Source organism: Phalangium opilio, unplaced genomic scaffold (genome assembly GCF_054372755.1).
Source record: "Phalangium opilio isolate 3A_F unplaced genomic scaffold, DU_Popi_V2 ptg000077l_1, whole genome shotgun sequence".
NCBI classification, from domain to species: domain Eukaryota; kingdom Metazoa; phylum Arthropoda; class Arachnida; order Opiliones; family Phalangiidae; genus Phalangium; species Phalangium opilio.
Window position 1 is genome coordinate 4357186 of NW_028324185.1, and position 12070 is coordinate 4369255.

The following is a 12070-nucleotide window of genomic DNA, read 5'->3' on the forward strand; positions in this document are numbered from 1 at the left end:
GGAGCTCCAAATTAGTAGTAAACTATATTCGGATATTTAGGCCTCGGTTGTGTTTTCATATTGAATAAATTGCGTTGCTTTTCCATGTTGTTCTTTAATAGTCTGTTATATAACTTCAATAATTGATCGAAATTGCAAATAAAATTTACGGCATTTTTAGACTCACAATTTTTGTTTTCACAAATTCCATCACCCTAAGACATCTCCAAGGTTGAATTAAGGATTATAAACTTGTATGTTATTGTTAATTTACGCTACATGTAAATCTAACTTTCAGAACTATAGGCGTTTTAATATTGAACATATATAATAATAGACCTTGCGTTGCGAAAGATTTTCAGTTTTTTTCTCATAAAATTTTGATGCATGGGAGTTGTGGTTGTGGAGTGTGTGTGTGATGTTTGGAGATAATATATATTTGAAAAACACCCTGTATAGGAGTAGAAACATAAGTCTATTATGTAAGGTCCCCATAAGTCAGAAACAATGTCAATTTAAGTCCTTAGCAAATGCCCCTCATGAAGGAAGCGGGTAAGGAAACTTCGTCGGACTCTGGAGCTACCACAAAGCGGAGCTGACGTCAACGAATTTCGTATTGCGCGTGTCTTAGTCTTAAAGAATGAATAGCCGGCAGGTTTAAAAATGGCGGCGGCCAGGAATGGAGCTGCGAGGTATAAGTAGTATTTAAACGAAGAAGTGCGTATAATTAACACATAAAGAGGTAGGTAGAATGTAATGTAAGGTTAGTAGAAAACAATTTGCACGAAAAGTATCTAGTCTTACTATTAGATTATCTAGGCCTGTGCGAGTCCAGTTTTTTGGACTTCGAGTCGAGTCTCGAGTCCTAAAAAAAGCTCTTATAGAATCTCGAGTCGAGTCTTTTAACTGGTATCGAGTCCTCGAGTCCTAAAGTCAGCTTCATAACTACGTCTCAAGCCCAGTGTCTAGTCCTGATAAAGTATATCAAGTCCCAGTCGAGTCCCAATAAATTATTACATGTCAAAATCAAGACTAAATATTTTCATATCTTTTATTTTTTACTCTTCATTTGTTCAAATATCACAGTTTGGATATAAAAAGTATCAAACGTCAATAAACATGTTCTAGCTGACGTCAAATTTTTGTCCAATCATTTGTTTTCTCTAAAGTCTAAATCGGTAAAACCCCACTAGATACCGCGCTCTACTTGAAATTCCGAGTCACCGAGTTCAGGCGTAATACATGGATAAAGGATGAGCGTGAGGAAATTTGTTTTCATGCTAGAGGGTAGGCAACTCCCTATCTCCGAAGGCAGCTTATTCGATATATACTTTGTCGCAGCTTCGGTTGTCAGCACGGGAAAGCTAGGCCTCTATGTAATGTAGATTTGTGCGTGCTGACAAGAGACGAAAGTAGAATAAATTCTTTATCCAAAGTAAAAATTTTTGGACTTGATATGGTGTTAAGCTTCGGTTCGAGTCCTCCTCGAGTCCAGTAGTGAGGATTTTTGAGGACTCGAAATTATTCTCAAGTCCCAAAATTTTGATTTTCAAGTCTCGAGTCGGGACTCGATCGAATACTCGCCTTTGATCGAGTACTCGCACAGGCCTGAGATTATCTACTTAACACCGTGCCATTTAAAGTCTTATCAAGAAAAACTGCCAGATCCATTATTTCAGTCTGCAGTTAATTGAAAGTGTAGCTTGTTTTCATCTTGTAACTTAACTTAATCCTTCACGCAAAGATGACAATGACCGCTTTTATTTGTCTCCGACGTTATATTAAAAGTATGTGACATGATTTTACCAAATAAACAGCAATGTAAACGGTACCCGCCGCCCGCCATTCCCCAATTGGTGAAAAAGTTGATAGTCTTATCCTAACTTCCGGTATAAGCAAACAGTCTAGGAATTATAGAAGGCGCTTTTATCGTAGCCGCCAAATTTTCAAAATGTTAATACGAGTACAATGCCGCCGGTAGTATAGGATCCAATTGGGGACTCATACTTATGGGGACCTTACATAATAGACTTATGGTAGCAACTAGTTTCGCGTAAAGCACGAAACCTCGAAGTTAAAACAAGGAATACTTTTGGAAATATGACTTTCCCTTTTGAACCGTTTTATAAAACAGTAAGTGGCTGCTCTTGTTTCAAATTACGTGTCATATTCGTAGATAATGTACCTTCCCGATTAGCAAACAAACTCTATCTTATTACTTGGTTAATATTTGACTTCGGAAAGTACAAATACAATATTTAATGTTTCGCAAAGAAAGAAAAATTGGCAAAGATAAATATCCGAGTCCCCTCCCTCCAACACCTAACGAAAAGTTTAAATCATCAAAACAGATTCAAATAACAACGATTTGGCTGGCTATTCTTCTCGTTCGCATTCTTAAAATTCTACCATAAGTTAATCATAATACAGCTCCCTGATTACTGGACGTAGCTTATGCTTTTGTAAAAAGCGTTTTCTTCCAAGACATCCAAGCTCGCCATCTATAGCTCAGTTTTACAAGGTAAGTTTGCCCATTAACGCAGATCTGTTGTTACGTTAACTTTCGGAAGTTCCAGTTGATGGCAATGGATGCCAGACTGCCGTCAGTGTCGTGATTAATGTGACTTTTGTTATCGCCTTATAATTTAGATTTAAAATGGCTTATGTTTCTTTGCTAATAGTAGAAAAAAAACTCCGAGGTTCAATGTAACTAATTACAATCGTCGCATGCCCAAATTAGATACACATAAAATGGCAAGTTTGATTAGAGCCTTCTCACATTTTAATCTGAGATAAATGGCAAACGAATTAGCGTTTTTAAGAAATATGGGCATCATGGCTCATATTGATACTGGTAAGACTACAACTACCGAACGAATTCTGTACTATACAGGACTAACCCACAAAATAGGTGAAGTACATGATGGAGGTGCTGTAATGGAGCAGTTCCCTGTAGAGCAGTTCTCGAAATAGCAACCACGATTCCAAAACTGCTGTTTTAGAAATAGCGGCTGCTGTTTTGGGAAATATCAGTGTTTGTGTTGAGTATTCAGCATTTCTTAACTATACAGTTGTATTCGTTGGTTTCGAAAACAACCTTTTTCTGTGATAATTTATTCAGTAATGTGACCTACTAACGGATCGTGTTTATTAGCTTTTTTAAAGTACACTTAAATATTGTACTATTCATCAGGCTGTTATCAGTATACAATAATTTGGAAAAGGCATATTATAATTCGAGAAAGGTTATTTTATTTCGGAAGAAGATAATTGTAAACAGTAATATTTTGGAAAAGGCGTGACATTGTTACACCATTTCTATAATATTACTAATCTAAGTCTAACCAAAGGAAACAAAACCTAACCTAACCTGACCTAATACTGTTTAGTTGAAATAATCAACTTTAACCTAACCAAATTATCCATATCTGACCTTTTTGAGTTCATATAACCCAGCTGGGCAAGCTTACACCATAATTCTGAGAGAGCGATTGCTCTCTTAGATAAGACTTCATACTGCTCTTAATGTATAAGGAGGGTTTTTTGTTTGGATGTAGTTTTTACCTCTCCGTGTGACGTAGTCCAGGAGAGGTTCTGTAACGGCCGTGTCTGTGTGTGTGTGTGTGTGTGTGTGTGTGTGTCTGTCTGTCTGTGTGTCTGTCTGTCTGTCCGTTGTTACACCCAAGTGACCGCGTTCGCAGTTTGCGTAACGGAGCAAACGTGTTCGCCATTTCCGAACTGCTTTCACAGTCACGGAAATGGCTCCTCTACTTGAGTTCTCACACCACCATCTTCTGGTCTTTGTCCATCCCTTACAGACACCAGTCTGTTCTTACTAGCTTCTAATCACCACCATCTTTTGGTCTTCGTCCATCCCCATGGACACCAGTCTGTACATAATGGCTTCTAATCACCACCATCTTCTGGTCTTCGTCCATTCCACTTGGACACCAGTCTGTACATACTGGCTTCTAATCACCACCATCTTCTGTTTTTTGTCAATCCCACATTGACACCAGTCTGCACTTACACTGGCTTCTAACACCACCATCCACTGGTCTTCCGTCTATTCCACATAGACACCAATCTGAATCATTGGCTTCCACTCCATTATCATCGTTTGGTTTTAGGATATACGCGGCGATCAGCAAGGGTTACGAGAAACGTCTAGCCTCCCTAAGGTGGGATCGCCACCAAAGGTTTTCGCAATTGCGCTTTTTCCTTACTATTATAATGGAAACGAATCGTATATATACCCCAAAATTTGAAGAAAGTGGGCACGAGGGGTACCCTTCACTTTAAACGTCAATATTAGCAAAGTTTGAGATGATAATAGGTATAACTTTATTTTAAACGATTTAACTATTATTAATGTTAATTATTGAAGATTAAAATAATTAAAAATTATTATATTTATTTAAATATTAAAGATAAACCTCTCGTGCAAAGAGAGAGATTATCATCGCCTCCTATATCTGCCAAGGCCCGTGCATGCGATATATTTCATTCATTGCCTCCTATATCTATCAAGGCCCGTGCATTGCGATATATTTTTCAAAACAACCACCAAAATGGGAAGCTCCTCTCAGAAACATAATAATTTCTTTTCTCTGTATATGAAATGAAAATATGGATAATATTGCGCTCCTTCTTTAATGGTATCAATCCTTGCCTGTCTATTAATATTTTACGTAGTAGTAATACGTTTTTAGCGAAGTTTAGAGAGGATAAACATAAGCGAGATTGTTTATACTCCTTGTGTCTGTGTGTGTCCGTCCATTGTTACACTAGTGCGTCGCGTTAGCAGTTAGCCTTGTGTTGATGTGTTAAGAAATCATACAGAACCTTAATATTCCCTTTTTCCATAATATAAAGTGAATATGTGGAAGTATTTTTCGTAATTATGATGCATTAAGTACTTTTGTAGCTTTAAAGCTCAGTTTCATTTTGATATTCTAAAGATTTTTTTTAATATTGTTATTTGAAATGGCTGTTTACATATTGCTTAAGCTATACTATATCTGTATATAGAATAATCCTTGGTTTAGTGATTTCATGAAGAAAATTAATAAGACCTCCCTTGCCAAAATCGCGGTTCGAATTTCAAGACTTATTTAAGTACCGTAATAAGTCCCCACTAGGTACACCGGCAGTCCAAAAACGAGACTTATTTGAGTTTGGATTTCTAAATTTACAAGACTTGTAGCAGTACCCTTCGAGTCTCTTAATTGGACATTCCATTAAGTCTCTTTTTTGGACACTATAGTAAGATTCTTTCGAATCTCTATTTTGGATACTATTGTAAGTTTCCATAGGGTGTTCATATTTTGATACTAGAGTAATACTCCCTCGAGTCTCTTTTTGGACACTTTAGTAAGATTCCCTCGAGTCCCTTATTTGGACATTATAGTAAGACTCCCCGAGTCACATTTTCGGACACTATAGTAAGACTTCCAGGAGTGTCGTATTTGAATGCTAATGTAAGATTTCCTGCAGTCTTTTTTTTTGGACACTAATGTAAGATTTCATAGAGTCTTTCATTTGGACACTAATGTAAGATTTCATAGAGTCTTTCATTTGGACACTATAGCAAGATTCCCTCTAGTCTCTACTTCGGACACTGTAGTAAGACTCCCTGGAGTGTCGTATTTGGATGCTATTGTAAGATTTCCTCGCATCTCTTATTTGTATACTATTATAAGATTCCCTGGAGTCTCTTGCTTGTATACTATTGTAAGATTCCCTCGAGTCTCTTCCTTGTATACCATTATAAAATTCCCTGGAGTCTCTTGCTTGTATACTATTGCAAGATTCCCTGGAGTCTTTTACTTGTATACTATTGTAAGATTCCCTGGAGTCTCTTACTTGTATACTATTGTAAGATTCCCTGGAGTCTCTTACTTGTATACTATTGTAAGATTCCCTCGAGTCTCTTACTTGTATACTATTGCAAGATTCCCTCGATTTTCTGTTGTTTAATTGCAAATTGCAAAAAAAACAAGGAACAAATATGCTGGTACACTCTAAGAATATGGGGTGTGCCTTAGCACCTTTAAAAGTAGTTTATATGGGTCCAAATTTGACACCGTTACAGGTGTTCATTTACACCCCTAAAAGGGTTTAATAACACTTATTTGAGCAATTGGTGTCAAAGATAAGATTAAAATGGTGCAATAGGGGTGTAGTTTAACACCTTTTTAACTCTTATATCGAACTAAAAGTTAATTTTTTACTCTCATATGAGTGTTTGATTTATTCGCGAATAGCGCTATATTCATAGCAAGGTTCCACCTTGAGAGAACTTAAGAGGACAGTTCTAACATGCAGAGCTATAACCCTTTAGACAAGGGTAGTTCTCTCATGCAATGTGAAACTGCACAAAATCCAGCGTGAAACTGCATGATATGTTGGTCATTTTCACCGACTTAATAACTTCTGAAATGGCAGAAAGTTTTAAATTAGTAAAAATGCATCGGGTGTTAAATTGGTTTTGGAGGCTATAATATCCCAGCAGTAGATACAGACGAACTCGTTAAATTTAACAATCTCTTTTCACGAAGAGTTTTTCGAACACCAGAAACGCGTTTGACCGAATCTACTCTAAAATATTTAAAAAAAAAACCATTTTCTACTCTAATTTTACTCAAAATAAAGATAAGACATGTCACAAAAGCATGTGCCCCACATGTTGGCCTCTCAAGCTGGCGTCTATAGTCCATAACGGTGGAACGAATTCTACGCTACACCGTGGCCACAGGTCTCTTCAAGGCCTGAATATGTGGGTGCACAATATGCCTCTGACATTGGTGCAAGGATGTGAGCCCCCCTCTCCCCAATTGTAACAATAATAATAATAGTCGCCCTACTGTGAGGCCAGTACCTAACCTAGTCTCGTTTTTTAGTGTCACACAATACTTTTAAGAGTATCGCGTAACACTTTCAAGAGTGAAATAGCGTTGCTAGGGCTTGAAATTTGGGGGGCTTAATCTTATTATTCGTATATTAAAGATATACAAACTTTTATGATAAAGAGTACGGAACAGAGTTATTGACTATGAGACAATTGTAGATGAAAGAATTTCGCTCGTCTTTTTTAAGTTTAGTTTTCGTTTGCTTTTAGTCCCCACTACTGTTTGATATTGAAATTCATCTCTACAAAGATGAACCTTAACGAACTTTTCATTATAATTTATATACACTATATTGTTAAAGAATTTTAGGGGGCTACGAGCAATTTTTTGGTATAGTTTACGGATTATTTTGAGGGGGCTAACTTTTAAATTTGGGGGCGCTATAGCCCCCATAAAAGGCCTAGCGACGCCACTACGAGAGTGTCGCATAACACTTTTAAGAGTGTCGCATAACGCTTTTAAGAGTGTCGCATAACGCTTTTAAGAGTGTCGCATAACGCTTTTAAGAGTGTCACCTAACACGTTTAGCAGTGCTTTATGAATGTACAATACCGTTGGATTAAGAATTTCCTTGTTAATTTTATTTAATGGATAAAAATATATTCTTTCATGAATATCATCTTTAAAAAAACGTTTAAAAATTAAGGTTTTCAATAATTTTTTACTGTTCGGATTGACTTTAATATTAAAACATTAATGAAAATGAAAGACCTTTTTTAAAAAACCCGCAGTATACTATAATTTTACATGTTTAATTTCAAAACGGTGTTTTAATGGTGTTATTTTACACCGAATTTACACTTTAAATTGGCCCCTAAAAACTCAACGTAATAAAACTCTCTTTTGGGTGTTTTTACGGTGTTTACACCATTTTAACACTTTTTTAACACTTCCATTTCTTAGAGTGTAGAAAGAATCTCTTTCCAATCTCAAAAACTAAACCTTATTTGGTGAGATTAAAATGTGTCTTATAGGAGTCCTATAATAAGTCGCAGATTTGTGTTCTCAATGAAGTCTAGAAAGAATCGCTTACCAATCTCAAAAACTAAGCCTTATTTAGTGAGATTAAAATGTGTCTCATAGGAGTCCTACAATAAGTCGCAGATTTGTGTTCTCAATCAAGCCTAGAAGGAATCTCTTTCCAATCTCAAAAACTAAGCCTTATTTGGTGAGATTAAAATGTGTCTTATAGGAGTCCTATAATAAGTCGCAGATTTGTGTTCTCAATCAAGTCTAGAAAGAATCGCTTTCCAATCTCAAAAACTAAGCCTTATTTGGTGAGATTAAAATGTGTCTTATAGGAGTCCTATAATAAGTCGCAGATTTGTGTTCTCAATCAAGTCTAGAAAGAATCGTTTTCCAATCTCAAAAACTAAGCCCTATTTAGTGAGATTAAATTGTGTCTCATAGGAGTCCTACAATAAGTCGCAGATTTGTGTTCTCAATCAAGTCTAGAAAGAATCGCTTTCCAATCTCAAAAACTAAGCCTTATTTGGTGAGATTAAAATGTGTCTTATAGGAGTCCTATAATAAGTCGCAGATTTGTGTTCTCAATCAAGTCTAGAAAGAATCGCTTTCCAATCTCAAAAACTAAGCCTTATTTGGTGAGATTAAAATGTGTCTTATAGGAGTCCTATAATAAGTCGCAGATTTGTGTTCTCAATCAAGTCTAGAGGCAATCCTTTTACAGTCTCTAAAACTGAGCCCTTTTATGTAAGACTAAATTTAGTCTCAAAGGAGTCCAATATGAAACCATTATATTTATTAACAATTTTTGAGACAAGTCTGGTACCCAAATATCCTTGATCCTTATTTTAGACTTACTTTATACTAAAATAAGACTCTCATTTTGGTAAGGGCTAGACTCCGGCGGGTATAACAAGTATTATCCGCAATAGGCTTAGTGAAATAAAGAGTGAATAATTGAGGCCTGAGGTGAAGTAAACTTGTGGCTTTGATTTTCGTGTCTGAAATGAAGAGACATCAACGGTTCAGAGTGAGCCGAAAGTTAAATACACTCTTAAATAATCAGGTAAAGATTTTATAATGGAAGAAAAGATTATGGTGGCAATTTAATTAGTAAAAGGGCTAATGGTGAACGGGTAGTAGCTACAGACTTATTATTCTCTTTATGGTGCGCATTGACTATTAGTGCGTCTAGCTACAATTTAGCTTTGGTGTTATTTAACGTTAACATTCATGTTGGCAAACTAAGAATATTGTTGAGGTGAGACGAGACGATAGTGTTTACACTGCAAACCAGTTGTGAATGTAGCTATCAGAATATAGGCTAAACAGCTGAAGCGTAGACTTCATTTCCTGTTCTTTTCCCCATTGACTGATTTCCATGTGTCCAAGATTTATCCTTATTGGATGTAAAATTTCGTCTGCTTTACTGTACATTCGCTATGTTTGGAATACTGCTTCAATATTTCGTAAATTTTTACTTCAAAAAAGTGAAATAATTCCATATCTAGGTAAATAAGTTTCTAGTAGTAGACCTCTTGACACGGAGAGGTAATATTTTGGTTTTCCCAACTTGTTTTTGTATTGTATTAATTGTTTTGAAAAAAATCCACTGAACTAAAATTCGGACCCTTAATATGTGGTTAAAATTTCAAAGAGATCCCTGCATTAGTTTTTTTTTATAGAAAATAATGTTGCTAAGGGTGGTTTTCATTTCCATAAAAAATTAAGACATTTTGGCAAAAAAAGGGAAATTTTCCCATAGGAATAACATGGGAAATGTTTGCTGTGATGGCCAAATTGACTCGAGCATTTTTTGAAGACTATTTATTCGATAGGTCTGAAAATGGTTTTAAATGAAAGGTTGAACATTAAACTGGTGCCTTTCGAAGTTTTATTGAAAACAATTAATATTAAGTATTACTTTTTGTACTTTTAAGCACATGCTTAAACTTACGACCTTTTATTCTGTTGGACTTACGTGTTTTAGTCCTGGCTAAAATCATAGAGAAACGTACTGTTGGACTTACGCTGTTTTACCTCTAATAGAAAGACTGAGCGAAGATTTTTGTTTAGACAACGCGTGTGGCTGTGTCGAGCTTAAGGCGAATTTTTTAACTTTTCACATAAAAGAAGGGGTTAATTCGTCCTCATTTTATTTTAATTTCGTAAGTTAAACCTTATTATAATTTAATACAAAAGAATTTAAATTTAGGATTTAGCCGATAATTTTTAAATTTACTGATTTCACTAAGCCTTGGTCAAAATTTAAATACAGCTGATTAGCCTGATTGTATGTAGAGAGAGACTAGAGACCAATTGGCCGTGTTACGTGCGTTTTAAGATGTTTCACCTGGTGCCATCGGCCAACGATAGCCGCTAATTAGGTAATTTGTTTAAATTAAATCAATTATGCTATGATTTTATGCTTTGTTTATCTTGTCAACATGGGTAAGAGTAGCGCTAGTTAATTCAGGATACCGTTATCTAATTTGCTCAAATCAGGGTAGAAAACAATGTGCTCTTAAGTACACATGTGCTTTTAGCCGTTACCGCTATTTCCATATCTCCATTGAATTATTAAAAAATGGCATTTCTACCCAAATAATTGAAATATTTAATTAGGTAATGCTTTATGGAAGACCACGCTTACTACAGAACCACCAACGTAACATCTTTGTTTACATTGTAAATTAATAAACACAAGAAATAGCACTGCCGTTAACGGTGATTTTCCAATGAAATAATTAATGACTGCACACCTTATTTGACAGCTGGTACACATTAATAAACTGTAGAGGTAAATTTTACACCTTAACTTAATGATGAAACCTGTGGCTCCGCTAACTAAACGTTGGCGATAACTTTTAAAAGGAAATAATGACAAACAGAACTGTATAGATTCTTTCATTTAATAAGATTTTACATTCGCATTACTTAAATTCAAATTCTACATTAAAGGTAAAAACCATTGCTGTTAATTGAATCTCTAACATATGTTTTCTAAATTTCAACATACCAACGTAGCTCTGGCAATATGAGGTTGAGTTTTTTAAAGTCGTTTATAACGCGATGTTTAATTAAATGATATTAATTTTGGTTTATGTTAAATGTGTAAACAACTGTTCAGTGGTTACATTTCTCATTTCTAATTATTTAAATTCAAAGGGCTGTATTAACTTTTAAAGGTGAAAACAATTGCGGTTCCGATATACGAACATAGCTCTGCTTGTTTGAGGTTGCATTTTTTTAAAGACGTTTATAATACTATTTTGTTTAATCAAATGGTATTAATTTTGGTTTATGTTAAATATGTAACACACTTTAAGTCGCATAGAAGAAGTAATAAACATTTGATAGCTGACTTGGCCAGTCAGAGGTAAACAAATACCGGGCTGCCAGGCTGTCTCTTACAAAACAAAGTTGGCCATTCTCGCTTATGAGAAATGTTTCCTTGTCATATGCATCTATGTTTGGCCTGTTAGGAGTCCCAGGACTCCCGACTGAAGTGAAGATTTCTTTTTCCCGGAGCATAGCCTACTCGATCACGCGCAACACGTCGCAAGCTGCTTGCGCTATAGCGCGAGTCAGGGTGGGAAATAAAGGATTTTTTTTGAACTGGACATTAGGCCAGCGACCCTCCTGACTTGGAATAAATAAACTGGTCCGTGACCATTGACTAGATGTCGTCTGCTAAAGAACGCAAGCTGCATCCGCTATAGCGCGAGTTGCCTTGCGTTGTCGAGTGCGTGATGGGGTGGGCTATGCCCGGAGTCCCAATCCACGAGATTTCAAATACCCACTAGCATAGCCCACTCGATCACGCTCTCTTTTTTTTCTCCGTTTTATTATTGACGAGCTAGGGCTATAAATAGCCATACAGCTCCAAGTGGACAAGATTACAAGTTACATAGAAGAAAAACAATGTACATGAAATAGCTGAATAATCCGCAAATCTCTTTTCCCCTGCTAAATATTTTGAAGAGGGCACTTTTTAGGCGTATTAACAATCTTGGATCATCTTTGTGGGCGTTTAGGGTAGACCTGATTATTGTGTTTAAGAAGGTTTTAAGCTTAATATCAAACAGACGTTAGTTTACAAAAAAGTTTGAAATTGACAATCTCGGATCGCCTTTGGAAAGTTTTAAGGATATCTGAATTTCATATTGGGCTTATGAAAATTTTGAGCTAAAGATCAAACGGACATAAAGCAG

At 35.9% G+C, this 12070-nt stretch overlaps 1 long non-coding RNA gene across 2 annotated transcripts; it reads left to right on the plus strand.

Annotated features, from left to right (window-relative positions):
* Positions 1 to 9586: 9586 nt before the first annotated feature.
* On the plus strand, positions 9587 to 10956 carry LOC149657003 (uncharacterized). Of its 2 annotated transcripts, XR_016369976.1 has the most exons (5): positions 9587 to 10024; positions 10135 to 10243; positions 10482 to 10544; positions 10631 to 10656; positions 10731 to 10956. It is a non-coding gene; the product is annotated as an uncharacterized LOC149657003 (long non-coding RNA). The 2 variants fall into 2 exon arrangements; XR_016369975.1 differs by having other exon boundaries at positions 9590 to 10024; positions 10631 to 10956.
* Positions 10957 to 12070: the final 1114 nt, after the last annotated feature.